This window comes from Alligator mississippiensis, chromosome 1, assembly GCF_030867095.1.
Source record: "Alligator mississippiensis isolate rAllMis1 chromosome 1, rAllMis1, whole genome shotgun sequence".
Lineage (NCBI taxonomy): Eukaryota > Metazoa > Chordata > Crocodylia > Alligatoridae > Alligator > Alligator mississippiensis.
Window position 1 is genome coordinate 183,764,010 of NC_081824.1, and position 12,284 is coordinate 183,776,293.

Below are 12,284 nucleotides of genomic sequence, written 5' to 3' on the forward strand. Positions count from 1 at the left end.
TTGAGATTTCTGGCTTTCCTTGCTTGGTCTAGTTGCAAATTAAGTCCTACAGGTTTCAGTCTGTGACACAAACCTTGTTTTGTCTACCTGAAATGACAGCTTTAATTGACTGTTTTAAGTGGTTTGTTTTGGCCACTTTGAGAAATTTTCATCAGTCTTCTTGATGCTTTCTACCAGTTTTTCCCTATTAAAATGATTTTCCTGTTCTTCCTGGGTTTTCTTCATGCCTTTTTCCACAATACTGTCTTTATCCATGTTATATGGGAGGAAAAAAACTTATTTTAGATTCAAGTACATATGATGTGAATGTGATCATACGTATGATCTGATCTATGTCAACAGTTGTCACATGGCTGGGAGAAATGATTGGCTAATATTTGGAAGCTAATTGATGCTTTTTTATTATTATTAATGCTGCTGTTTCCCGTCATTCATGCAACAATTTTGTCTGGTAGGGCTACTTGTTGAGTTGCACAGGTTTCAGGTGCAAAGCTATAACTCAGTTAAGCCAAAAAACCTGGTCCTGACACCGCCCAATTCTTTGTTTGCTAAAGGGATGCCTTGACCATTTAGATTGTTTTGTTTAGGTTTTCCATAACCCATGCATCATTGTAGTTGTGGTTAACTATCCCATACCTTTTCTCCAGAATTTAACAGTCTATTCTAGTATAGGATTTGTATATGGTGGTTTGGATAGGGATGATCCTGCTTCAGGCAAGAGGTTGAACTGGATGACTTATAGAAGTCCCTTCCAGCCCTCCTTCTCTATGATTTTGGAATCTGTGGTTCTGTTTCTACAGGCCTTCCAGAGCTTTCTTTAAATGATCTCTTTTGACTAGTTTTGAAGATCTTATTTTTGTTTGTAAGTCTGTTCTGCTAAAAAAGCATTTAATTTTTTTTCTGGGATTAAAATATCTTGTCTTCCATGCCTTTTTTTTTTTTTTGCTCTCACATATTTGTTGATCCTTGCTTTGAATGTTCTGAACATATTACCTCTGAACATCTGATCCTTACTTCTGATGTTATTTCCTTTGGCAATGTCTTTAAGTTGATTCTTTTCTCTAAGACTTTTGTGTCAAGTCTCTTCCTCTTTCTGACGTTTCTCAGGATTGATTGGAGCTGATGATTTGTGACTTTTATCCCCATCGTTTCACAGACATACTTGGACACCAGCTGCTAGTAATTTCTGAGTCTCAGTGATGTCACAATTTTGTATTTCAAACAGAACTTGTCTGATTTTTGTTACTCTCTTAATTTAACATAATCTACAGCTTTTCATGGTATAATCTTGATGTCCTTTTGCTGTCCAATTTTTCTTTGATCTTTTCAAATATCTGTTGTAGTACAGTAAACCCTTTTCTTTTGCAAGGATGTCAATGAATGCATTGGTTAAGGTTTGAGTCTGGACTTCTGCATTTGGTTTTGGGCTGTTTTGAGAAGTGTTTATTAATGCTCTCATCCTCTGAAGCAGAATTTATGGTGGACATATTTTACCCAAATGGTTCAGGTTTAATTTCCTCAAATTCTTTTTGAGAAGACCAATTTGACTGTAAAATGATGTGACTGGTTTGCTGGTCCATTTTTTACCTAAACCCAGCCATGTAGAACAGACCAGTTTTATGCTTCTTCCTTTTGGTATAGATTTAAAGTAACAGAGAACAAAAACCTTGCTTTGCTTCAGACCTTCTTGATGCTTTCTGCTATGGGAGGATTTTCTACCTTCTTTCTGGCTATTCACACTTACTAGACAACACTGTGCTGGTTCCCTTTCAGCTTGTCTAGAGTCTGGTAGCTTGTTTATCATGTGTGGCCCCAAAGCCTCTATCACATGCACAGAGCTTGTTGTGATCATCCTCCTCTGGTATTGATTTGCCTTTTCTTTTCTCACTATTTCCATGGATTTCTTGATGATTCGTGTATGCAGGATTGTCACAAATTGAAGGCCAACTTGGTTGCCATTGTTAATACAGCACCTGAATTGAGCTAAATGCACATAGCATCTGCTCCAGCATACATACCAGAGCAACAAAGCAACCACCACAGCGTGGTCCCAGAGCAGTCAACACATGCAGCACAGCCCTGGAGCAGCTGAGTGCAGTTTCAGATAACACCAAGCTGGGGGGGGCGGGGAGGAGAGGAGTAGTAGATACACTGGAGGGTAGGGCTAAGATTTAGGAGACCTAGAAAAATTGGAGGATTAGATCAAAAGAAATCTCATGAAGTTCAGTAAGGACAAGTGCAAAGTCCTTCACTTAGGACAGAACAATCCCATGCGCCGGTACAGACTGGGGACTGACTGGCTAAACAGCAGCTCTGCAGAAAAGGACCTGAGGGTTATACTGGACAATAAGCTGAATATGAGCCAACAGTGTGTCCTTGTGAAGAAGGCTAATAGCATGCTGGGCTGCATTACTAGGAATGTTGCCAGCAGATCAAGAGCAGTGATTATTCCCCTTATTTGGCACTGGTGAGGCCAGATCTGGAGTATTGTGTCCAGTTTTGGGCCCCCACTACAGAAAGGATGTGGACAAATTGGAGGGAGTCCAGAGGAGGGCCATGAAAATGGTTTGGGGGCTGCAGCACATGACTTCTGAAGAGAAGCTGAGGGAACTGGGCTTATTTAGTCTTCAAAAGAGAAGACTGAGGTAGGACTTAATAGCAACCTTCAACTACCTGAAGGGTGGTTACAAGGATGGAGCTAGACTGGAGTAAGCAATCCCCAGCACGAGTGCCAGAGCATAGCACGCAAAGGCATTTGCTTGGCACATGCACCTCAGGGAAGGGGCTGGGGATGCACTGCCACAACAAGGATCAGGCCTCTTTATCATCTGCCCCGGCACACCAACATCTTACAAGTCAAGGTTGCAGGTTTTTTTGGCACTGCCAAAAAATGTTGCCAACCCCTGAGCTAGACTGTTCTCAGTGGAGGTAGATGACAGAACAAAGAGCAATGGTCTCAAGCTGCAGCAAGGGAAATTTAGGTTAGAGATTAGGAGGAACTTTCTGCCTATTAGGATGGTAAAGTATTAGAATAAGCTGCCTAGAGAGCTTGTGGAATCCTCATCCCTGGAAATTTCAAGAGTAGGTTGGACAGACACTGGGTTGGAATGTTTGAGTCAGGGATGATCCTGCCTTGAGCTTGGGGCTGGAGTAGATGACCTTGTGAGGTCCCTTCCAGCCCTGCTTACCAATGATCCTAAAAAGAATGCTCAAACATTCAAATAAATTCCACATATTTGCTTTCTGTGATCATTTGAGTGAGCAGAATTTGGTGTGCAAATATATTCAGGCAAAAGGAAGGTAAATACTTGTACAGAGTCATGCACTTTACGAGAGTTTATGTGACCTGGTCATCTTGAAACCAACCTCTCTGTGGGTTTGAGAGAAATGCAAACAGGGATCAAAAACAGTGCCATGTAACTAAGAGGACCAATCTCATACTGTCAATAACAAATTACAAATAGTAAATACACAGTAGTCAAAGTGAATAATCTGATATGAATCCATCATCTGAGGTATTTTTGTATGAGTCATTTGCCAAATAATAATGAATGCCACAGGCTAGATCCTACAGAGGGATTCATGGTGGTGACTTCATGGCTGCAGAGGGATTCATGGCTGTACTTCATGAAGGTGCAGGGGTCACCACCATGAATCCCTCTGAAGGATCCAGCCTGTGGCATTCATTATTATTGGGGCCCAAAATTTGTTCCTTGCTGCTTTGCAAATAATAAAAAAGAGATGCCTTCAAGGAATTAGTTGCTTGCTGTAAATAGTTTGTTGCAATCAAGTGAAGAATTATCAGAATTCTCTTATTGTATCCAGTCAATCTCAAGGAACGTGCAACGTGTGTTCTGTTATGTTGGCAAACATATTTAAATAAATAACAAACCCTAATATCCTTACTCACTTTCTTAACTGGTCTTTCTTAAGACAAATTTCCGTGAAAGCAAAATTTTGCCTAAACGTAACAAAAATAATGGAATAGACTCATGCATGCCTTCACTGCTTAGCCATCTGAGCTATACCTGTCCTCTAAAACAGGCCATCTCTTTACAATGTGAGTTCTTTAGGGTGGGCCCAGTATCAAAAGTATTCCAGCCCTACTTCTCTATAATTCTATGATAAATATATAATTTATTAATTATGAAATGTATGTGCAGATACATATATGAGAGGGATATAGATGTAGGTATAAATATACACTATGAAATAACATAAGCTTTTTAGAAATAGAGAAACAGCTTTGGCTGTGCCTTCAACAAACCAGGAGGGATTATCTCATAGTAATAAGTGACCCCAAATGCCTTAATCCTATGACAGAATAGCCAATAAAAAATAAACCACATCATTATTATTAAATACCATGTATTCTCCCACTGAAAATAAAGCCAGTAATGGAAGATACCTTTGAAAAATATCTATCTGAATATGATGTCCATATATAATGAGTGTACATATAACATGTGAATATAGTACCTATACAGATACATGTAGATTTAATAAGAAAGACACACAATTTTTTATTCTCTAGAATACATATTTTTTGTTTTCAGTGCTTGATGTAAGGATTGCATGCAGAAACGCATTACCCAGCTCAAGTAGCCATCTGTGGCCTAAATTATCATACATGTAAAACTGGAGGAACCAGATACTGAGATACAAGGGTGACAAGAGTAAAACTTAGGATAGGTAAGATACAGATACATGGACCTCATGCAGTGGCCAGTCCTTTCAGTCAGTCCCTCTTGCCTCTCCCTTAGTCATCTCAGACCTCTTCCTCCATTTATCCCTTATGACCCCATGCTACTGTACTCAGGCCCTGTGTGTGTGTGGGGGGGGGGGGGGAGCTCCTCCTCATAATAAGCCCCTAAATCTAACCTCTACTTTCACAATAGTCTTTTACTGGTTCTACCATCAGGAAAATTGCAGAAGCCACCTAGATGAGAGCTGTATTTGTCCCTGAAGGCAGCATAGTTATTTCAACTTGACACTAAGACTGTAGATTATAACTCCACTATTCTGCTTTCCCCCTGAGCACAATTACACTGAGGTCAATGCAAGATCCATACATGTGAGACCAGATAAAGAAAACTAATAAAACAATAAGAATAGTTTGACACTTAGTATGTATATCTAAACAAATGCTATTTTATAAATCAAACTTATAGAAAGACAATATTAAAGAATATTGGATGCAGGATATTGAAAACCCTCTTTGATGGGGACTTGGAAGTAGAAAAATACACTGAAGACACTTGCCATAGACTATAACACTAGTAACAAGAACTTTGTTTCTAACAAGATCATGCATCTTCTCTTCATACATGAAGTAGTAAAAAAATCATACTGCTTAATTGAAACTGATGATTGACACCGATGTCTGGCATCATACTGCAAATGTCTTTCAAAAAAGGAAAAGAAAAGGAAACAAAAGGAAAGTATGATTTAATTTTTTAAAAACCATTATTATACAAATGTTAAAAACAAATTGTGAAAGTGCAAAGGTATATGAACCTCCCAGGGGTGGAGCATGAAATCCTAGCAACAAAACACACCATGCCACCAGAGACTGAAACCTCTTCCCCCATTCTCCTCATGGGGTTACACATGTAGGACAAGCTGTCCATCTTCCACCTTGCAGACAGCTCCCTCAATGGCTCAGTATAACACAAACTGCAAAGTAAAGTGTCCAGGTCTGGACCAGAAAGGAGGGCATAATTAGATCCAGGCCCTGTGAGCTGATTTTTGTGGCTTTTCACAGTTGTCATCTTGTCCCAGCCCAGCAAGAAATTGGCCAGGCAGGTCACACTCCTTTTTTTCACGCAGTACAGGATAGAGAAGATATACACAATCTCAGAGAAGTCCAACTCCAGTGTGCCAAAGAGGATCCTGAGGGAAGCAAAGAACAGCTGCAGCCAGGAGCAGTCCAGGAAGACATGGAAAAGAGTCTCCTCTACCTCCTTCTTACAGAAAGGGCAGGCTGCTGATGCTCTTGGGTCTAAGTGGTAGACAAAGGTGCTTATGCCCAGGGCCCCATGCAGCAGCTATTACTGGAGGTCACCAGTTCTCTTGACAATGGATAGCTTGTACACGATGGGCCAGGCTAGCCAGGCTTGCTCTGGTGTTGCTGCTGCTAGGTGCCCCCTCCATGTCATGTCAGAGCAGGAAGCCAGGACACAAGCATGACACACTTTGATTGTCCATATGTACAGTGCCTTCCCAGACAGGATCTCAAGGCAGATCCCAGCCCTGTTCTTGTTGGGCATGAGGAGGGATAGCAGAGGACTGGACCCACCACTCTCATTGCTGTCCACAGCTGGAGAAACAGGCCATGAAAGTGGAGATCTGTTTAGCAAGCTTCCTTTGACAAGGGCTTGTCATGTGCAGAGGTAGTCTTCTAGGCTAGGGATAGAAGTTACACATAAACCAATTTAAGTGATCAGAAACTAGTTTAAACCTATAACAGAACAGACGTTCAGTGCACATAAACCGGTTTCAAAATGGCTGAAACTGGTTTAAGATAAACCTGGTTGAATGTAATATCAGACTTTGCAGCTCTGGGCTGGGCTGGGCTGTGCTGTCTGCTCCAGAGAGCAGGGTTGGCCCTGCCCCTCTGCTCCCTAACTAGAGAAGTGAGGGCTGGCTGACAAGGGGTTGGTGTGGGAAATCTGGCTGGGGATGCAACCAGATTTCCCCCACTGGAGTGGTGGAGCCTGCTTGTGGCAGGCTCAGGCAGAAGGGAGGGAAGGGGGTTTAATTCCCCCTCCCTCCCCTCTCCCACTGGCAAGGGACTGGGGTCCCTGCCAGGCATTTTGCCCTGGTCACTGCTCAAGTGGCAGAGGGCATGGCCAGATGCCAGCCCCGGGCAGCTGCCAGAGGCTGTGCTGCGTAGGGGGATGGTGTATGTGTGTGTATGGAACATTCTAGGGGTGTGTGTGTATGCTTGTCTCGTTTTAAGGGCCCGTCTTGCAGCCAAGGGGAGACGAGAAAACTTTTCTGTGCACGTGTATAGTCATGGTGCTGCAGGAAATCTGAAACCTGCAGCCATGAGTTGGCGCCTGCACACATGTGGGGGGCCAACACAATCTCCCTCAGTGCTCAGCCACCCACCTCACCACCTTGCCCATCCCCTCAAGCCATCTCAGCCCGGGCCCGAAGCCTTTAGGGCCAGAGGCAGAGGGGACCCAGTGCAGCAGCAGGTAGAACCCAAAGCACCAGAGCAAGCCCCTGTATCTCACAAGGCGGGGGGAGACCAGCCTATCTGCTCTCCCCCTGAGGCGGGCTCTGGTTTCTGCCTTGCCCCACAGCAACCCCAGTACCCAGATGTGGATTAAGGTGTACTGGAGCCCTGGGCAAGCAAAAAAGTGGAGGGCCCCTGCCCCCATGGGAGCTGGGCTGTAGTGGGGAGAGAAGCCCCTTCCCCTCCTAGCGCTGGCAGCAGAGGCTGGGGTGCACATGCTCGCTTCTTCTCCCTGTTCCCTTCCCCCACTACGGCCAAATGTAGACACACACATTCACACACACGGGCGTGCACAGACCCAGGCGCGTGCACTCTACTCTCACTCTCTGCACATGGACACAAATGCACAAAGGGAGATAGACAGGTGCGCACACACACACACACACACACACAGGCACAGGCAGACACACACAGACACAGACAGGTAGATACACACACACACAATGACAGACACACAGGCAGACACACACATAGACACACAGACACATATAGGCAGACACACACAGACACACTTTCCCCTAACATGACTTCTCCCTCCCCCACTCTCGATCACATGGAGGCAGCCCTCCACACCCCCCACCTCACCTCAGCTCAGTCTCGCTCCCTGCCCTGCCTCTGTTACACTGACCTGCAGGGGGCTGCTGCTGGCCTCTCCTCTGCAGCCACGCAGATGAAGATGGCCACACCATGTCTCTGTGGGCCAGCACCAGCATTGGGAGGGGTACCTTAGCTGCAAGGGGGCTAAGATGAATTTTAGGGGGGCTATAGCCTCCAAGGCCCTCTCAGCGCCACCACCCACAAAGGCGCAGTGCAGCGCTCCTGGCTCAGCTGACACCAGCCCCAACCACCACCATCCCCAGGTGGGGCGCGGCTCTCCCAGCCCAGCCCAGCACCCCCCGCACCCCCTCCACCCACCCAATACAGTACCACATGGCCTGCCTCTCATCCAGCTGCGGTGCTGTGCTCCCAGGCTAACCCCAGCCCTGCACCCCCAGCCCCATTGGTGGAGGGGCCCTGCTTCCAGCTCCCAGGGAAACAAATGTGAAAGGCATTCACAGTTTGGCACCAAGTTTAAAACTGTGGCTTTTGCTTCCCGGCTGATGAGGATTCTGGGGCCCTGAATTGGAAGGGGCCCCTGGGCTTGTGCCCAGCTTGTCTATTCATTAATCCACCTCTGCCAGAGCTGTCCCCTCACCTAGGTGCATGGCAGGTTATTTTCACACAAGGAACTGGCAAGCAGCAGAGCTGGCTGCTAGAAACCGAGAAACATCAAAACAGAGCAAGAGGTGGGTGGGCTTCACCAAGCTCACATTGCAGCCCAGATGCAGCAGCAGCAGCCACCCCAGGGCCTGGGGAAGCCGTAGCTGAGCACCCTGTGCCGCAGCCATGGGCAGCTGCTCCCACCCCACAGGGCCAGGCAGGAGCATGGTGCAACAGGTGCTGCAAGGAGCCAGGGCCAAGCCATGAGTAGCGCAGGGGAAGAGCAGGAGTCTGACATTGATTTCCTCCTTGAGTTCATACAGAACAAGTGCGGTGGGGGCAAAGGTGGGGGCAAAGGCGGCTGTGCGGGGAGCTGCACTGCCCCATCCCCTGCCCTTCCCCTCTGCCACCTCCACCTTGTAAGACCTGGGTTATTTATAGAGCCTGAACCCAGCTGCTCCAAGCAGCTGATGGGGCAGGAGCAAAAGCAGGAGAAGAGGGCAGGCATGTCTGGTCCTCCTGGCCCTAAACACCTCGTTGTGCTTCTCCCCAGTCCTGGGGGTTGTGGCAGAGATCCTGCTGGGCTCCAGGAGGGGCTGGGGAGTCCCTCACTCCCCTCCCCACCACCAGAGCAATGCCCCTTTCTGTCATAGTTTCATAGTTTCTAGGGTCAGAAGGGACCTGAACAGATCATCAAGTCCGACCCTCTGCCCTGGGCAGGAACGAGTGCTGGGATCATAATACCCCAGCCAGATATCTATCTCACCTCCTCTTGAAAACCCCCAAGGTAGGGGAGAGCACCACCACCCTTGGAGCCCATTCCAGAGCCTGGCAGCCCTAACCATAAAGTAATGCCTCCTGGCATTATATTGCCACCTCCTTGTGGGGAGTAGGGTCAGGGACTCCTGAGCTGGAGTGGGGAAGGGGGTTAAAGGGATGTTTAGGTTGCATATTAGGATGTTCAGGTTGCATATAACGGGACCCATGCCGGTAGGAGAGGAGAGGCAGTGGAGGGGTTAATCCCACCTCCCTCACCCCTTCACCTCAGGCAACTGCTGAGGGCTGGGGTCCGGCCACACTCCCCCCTACTGCTATGGGGAAAATGCCTGGCAGAGGGCGCTTCTCCTTTCCCCTTCCAGGTACATCCTGGCTGGGGTCCCTGCAGGCCAGGATAGGGGTTTAAACCCCTCCCCAATCATACTCAGGCCTGGCCACTCACTCCCCACCCCCAACTCAGCTTCCTTCCAGCCTTCTGGCCACTGCTGAAGGGAAGGGAGGGTTCACTCTAGTGTCCCCCCGCCCTCTCAGCTTCTAGCCTGAGCCACTGCAGGCCAACATTCCCTCTAAGCTGTGTGGTGTGCGTCGCTGCACAGGCACGCCTGGCAGCGCAGCATGAGCACACTTTTCTGGCCGCACACGCCACACAGGTTAGAGGGAACACTGCTGCAGGCATGTGCCTGCATTTCCGGAATCAAAAGTGAATGTCTATTCACTTGCTTGTTGGTTCCATCTACTCAGCTGAGACTAACCTGCAAAGTTTGAATCGATTCAGGTTCAGACTTTTTGAATGTCTGTACTTAGCCCTAGGGTGGTAAGTGCCTCTCGTCCTCTGTGAGGAGGGCAAGAGGTGCGAAGCAAAATGGACAGAGTGAAGGAAGGAAGCAGCATTTAGCAGTGAGGGAGCCAGGGTGAAAGAAGTTACATTTACCTGCAATAGCAAGACAAACACAAATATACACTGTCCTGTTGCATACTTTTCTTTCCTTCCAAACTCCCCTCCTAATTAGTACCCCTACAGATGTATTTCTCTGAAATGGTGAAATTGCTTTTGGTAGTTACATACAGACATGAATATAAGCTACAGAGTCACTCAGAATTCAAGGCACTGTTCAGACTTGGGGTTTTGGCTTAGTCCCATTTCTAATTACACAAGTAAATCTTGCTTCCTTTGAAGTCATGGCAGAACTCCTTTTGGCTTCAATCAGGTAACAATATCACCCATGGTACTTCAGAGGTCTTATGATTAGGACTGGATGTATAGGAATTATTTGTCAGTAGTCTCATGCCCATGTCTATCATACTTACACTATATTAGTTCTCACTTCCCCTTACTACATATTTATAAGGTCTCCCCTGCCTCCTTTCCTGGAATTCTTGTGATGTGTTCAGGAGATGTCAAGTGCCTTTGAATTACTGCAATTCTTAGAATTGCATGTGAGCATGCAATAATTTAAGCAAGAGAAGAAAAGGGAGTCCTATTAAAAAGTTCTGACACAAAGCAATATACTGCTTAAATACATTTTTTTCTGATACACACACACACAAAAATAAAACAGTTTGAAAATTTTAACACACTAATAACTGACAGGAAAGACTGTGTGTGTGTGTGTGTGTGTGTGTGTGTGTGTCATAGATTTCATAGCTAGGGCTGGAAGGAACCTCAGAAGATTATTGAATCCAGCCCCCTGCCCCAGGGGCAAGAAGTCAGCTGGGGTTAAAGGATCCCAGCAAGATGTTTTTCCCCCCTCTTGAACTAAAGATTTTACTGTACATGGCAACTTTCCTCAATGGAAAAAAGTGTATATAATGTTGCTGCATGCTCTACTACAGCAGTGCCCAAACTCTGACAGATTGTGCATCACCAATTTAAAATGATAAAACCTTAAGTACTACCAGCATTTTTTCAGTTCAACTGTAAGTACCACCAGCAAATTTTTGTCATATGAAGTAATTATAATAAATCTGTTAATGTGTACCACTGACAGGTTGTCTGCGTACCAGTAGTGGTACACATACCACAGATTGGGAGCTCCTGTACTCTATAGTTCTGTTTCAGTAATATTATATATTGGAGACAGGGCAGACAGGGCACTTAGGATGAAAGTCACCTTTTCCTCAAACATACGCTTTATAACAAAAACTGAGAGGCAAAAACCATCATGCAATGCATTCACATAATGTTCTAGTAATAACCTGGCATTTATGAGCTAATCCTATGGAGAGCTTACATTGATTTTAGTGGGCTAAGCTTTAATAGTTGAAAAGTAGTTGGACATTGTCAGGTGAAAGTTGCTATGTGAGTGTAAACTACTATTATTCATGATAATGCATAGATAATTTATCATTATAATCATTATATTCATTAGGAAGCTTCTTTAAATATTCATGTCTATACATGAATGTTTCCTTTCAATTCTCCCATTCTTAAGGCAGCTTGTGTAAGGGCAGCATGAAATTCTGGAATGTGATCCATCCTCTCCAGTTCATATTTGATAAAGATGGCTCTGCAAGCCTCAAGCAATGTAGCAATAACATCACATTTATGGAGTTTAAGCAGTAACTCAGAGTTACTCCAAAACATCATATGTTACACCAATATTTTGCACACACTGTGTAATGTAAAATGTTCTGCCAAGCTTCCCTGGTTTGCTCTTTCACAGCTGTTATGCTGTCAGTCCAAAGATGAAGCTTACACCAAGGACCCTAGCACTCTTCCAGAACTTCAGCTGTCTTCAGACTGGATACCAGCCAGACCGTTCTTAAAACATTCTCCATGAGTTGTAGGATTATGTACAGTCATTTAATTCCCTTTAATGGGAGGCAGGTCTGCATGATCATAAGCTTGACTCTGTATTTGTACCAGCATTATAGCACTGCATATAGCAGTGTCACATCTGCACAGGAACACTGTATCTCTTTATATACCATATTTCATTGTGTATAAGTTGACACAGTATGTAAGTTGACCCCATTTTTCTGATCCAAAAAGTCAGGAATTTCATAGATCCAGTGTATAAGCTGACCTAACTTTTTGGATCAGAAATATGGGATCGATTTATAT

General features: G+C 45.4%; 1 long non-coding RNA gene across 1 annotated transcript in view; it reads left to right on the forward strand.

The window, feature by feature from the left end:
• Positions 1 to 12,284, forward strand: part of LOC132245077 (uncharacterized) — a 56,877-nt gene that overhangs the window by 19,117 nt on the left and 25,476 nt on the right. The gene's annotated exons all lie outside the window — the stretch shown is intronic.